Source organism: Octodon degus, unplaced genomic scaffold, assembly GCF_000260255.1.
Source record: "Octodon degus isolate 3935 unplaced genomic scaffold, OctDeg1.0 scaffold00144, whole genome shotgun sequence".
NCBI classification, from domain to species: domain Eukaryota; kingdom Metazoa; phylum Chordata; class Mammalia; order Rodentia; family Octodontidae; genus Octodon; species Octodon degus.
Genome location: NW_004524720.1, coordinates 134,719 through 137,382, shown reverse-complemented (window position 1 = coordinate 137,382; position 2,664 = coordinate 134,719). Strand labels below are relative to the sequence as shown.

The following is a 2,664-nucleotide window of genomic DNA, read 5'->3' as shown; positions in this document are numbered from 1 at the left end:
TATAGAAAAACATAATGGCCTCTCCATAGTTCCCAAACCCAGTAACATTAAATAATTATATTTAGAGGATTAACTCCCTTTCTTGGCTTTCTTTCTCTTTTTGTTTGCTCGTAAGGCAGGCATCATAGGATCAAGGTAAAACATGAGTCAAATTCTAGATTTTTCTGCTTAACATTTTGACTATAACTTACCAACATGAGTTAGGTGGTAACAGTAAGACTGCTAACAAGTCATAAAATTTTTTCTCTTCTTGTCCTATACAATTATGAAAGATACATATCTATACTTCGTCACCTCAGAAAATGACAATACCATAGATGAACATAATTGTGAGTACTAGTATTAATATTACCGTAATGTAATAATGCTTTTTACTATTCATTATTAAATACATTAATAGTATGCCTGAAACTGAGCCAGAAAGCTTTCTTCAGTAATTGTTAATCCCTGTCATTAATGGTATTTGGTCAGAAAAAGAGGGAATTGGCATGATGTGAGAAAACAATTTTTAATATACGCTCTAACTACAAGTAAGATCTCCGCCAAAAATACAGTTAAGACCACAATGTATTCAAAATTGTACATATGTATTTTTCTAGACATTGTCTATTTCTCTATTACATTCTGAAAGAAATTCAGAATCCCAAAATAATTATGAACCCTATTTATTCTTAATACTGAACACTGAAGATTTCATATTTTCAAAGTTAAAGGAACACTACACTCTCTTCATAACTAAGACATAATCACTAGTATACCACTCAGATAAAACCAAACTTAGAGTTGCATTTCTCAATTTAAAAATAAAAACACCTAAAAGAATGGGACTGAAAGGTGTACAATAGGGACTGCACTTAGACAACAGACAAAAGGTTCCTATATTCCTTTCCCACTGTTGTATTTTTACCTCAGGACCTGCCACCAAATCAAATTTTAAATCCTACACTTAATATTTGACAGTGTTGGAAAGGTTTCTATTAAACCACTCACTCTTCAAATGAATGCTAGTGTTCAAGTATCACACAGAAAGTTACACAAGGGGCAGACCTAGTTTCATAATCCTGATCTCCTGGTTGCTAGCACAAACTCTTTACACTCCAGATTATGAAAAATAAATCTACAAATTTGGATTAAGAGACCCTTTGTTGTGCAGTGATCCTGGACAATACAACTGTCATTTTACTTCCACAGCCTCTAGCTCTGTAAGGAAATAAACTACTGGTTAGAACCCATTAAGACTGTCACGATGGGCTGGTCAGATAGCTCAGTGGACTAAAGCACCTGCTTAAGCAGAGCATATTGGCCGAGATTCAATCCCCAGCTTCCCATGCCGACCCCGCAATTCCAGTGCTTGGGAGGCTGAAAACAGGAGAATCACTAGGGAGTGCAATCTACATAGTGAGACCCTGTACACCCTGTAGACCCTGTCCTAAATTCATAAAAAGACCGTAGCTGTGACAAATGTTTGTGTTCTAACTTGCTTTAAAAATAATAAGCTTCTTGCCTGGCAAGTGCAAGGTCCTGAGTTCGATCCCTGATACCCAAAAAAGAAAAAAAGATAAGCTTCTACTTTAGTGGGTCATTTATTCTCATCTAAACCACAAAGATAAATCTTCAAGGTTGTTTTCCATAGCATACTTCAAAGGCTAATAATATATATTATCTAACTAGAAAAATAAAAATCATTTCCCAAGATACAATCCTTTCTTGAAAAATACAATTTTGCTGTGATCAGTAATGCAGTTTAGGCCCAAATAAAACCGTCTGGGTATGTTGGTACACCAGAGGGCTGCGACTGGAGGACTGCCACAGGGGCCAACTTGGGCTAGATGAGTTCAAGGTCAGCCTGAACTACATAGCAGAACACCGTCTGGGTGGGGGAGGAGGGGGAAGGGTCAGGTGTGGTGGCCCACGCCTGTAATCCCAGCACTTAGGAGGCTGAGGCAGAAGATCACTGAGAGACCAGCCTGGGCAGCAAAGTGAGTTCAATGAGGCCAGCCTGAACTGCACAGTCAAGATGCTGTCTCAAAAAATTTAAAAAAAAAATAATCAGATGACAAGGATGACTTCACCTGGAGAACTTTGTTCAACTACCTGGATGAAATCATAACTGCTGGCAACACTCATCTAGTTCCGTACTTACCTAACATGCAGCTCTAACTACTGTCAGTACTGTTTTCCCGGACGAAAGGGTCAAAGACAATGCCAATGTGCCTCTGTATCTCCCTACGATGTGGCAAGATGACAAGTCAAGAATTCACTTTCTTTTCAAACGTGGCCCCATCGCACCTTGTGCTTCAGAGTGCCTTTTTCAAGCAGTCTCTAGAGCGATGACTTTTCACAGCTCATTAAAGACAAAAAGACGCGACCACAGGCTGGCCCAAAACAGGCCAGGAATGTGACCCATGGCGTCAGGAAACTTCCCGTGCTGAACATTACGTCTTTAGAGAATGCGCCCGACAGAAACCCCCAAGAAGCAAAGTTACAACTCCGACTCCGGGTAGCATGGCGCCACCCGGGCCGGGCGAAGGGTCCCGGCCACACCGGAGCCGCCCGCCGCCACACCCCGGGCTCCGCGGCAGCGAACCGGCCGGCCGGGCGGAGACCTCGGGGCCTCTCTGGGCGCGACAGAGGGACGGCTGTCGGAGAGCAGGGCCGGGCCGC

General features: G+C 41.8%; 1 protein-coding gene across 2 annotated transcripts in view; it reads right to left on the bottom strand.

Annotated features, from left to right (window-relative positions):
* The window catches only part of Rab18 (RAB18, member RAS oncogene family), a 41,688-nt gene that overhangs the window by 38,671 nt on the left and 353 nt on the right, over positions 1-2,664 (bottom strand). The window lies entirely within an intron of this gene.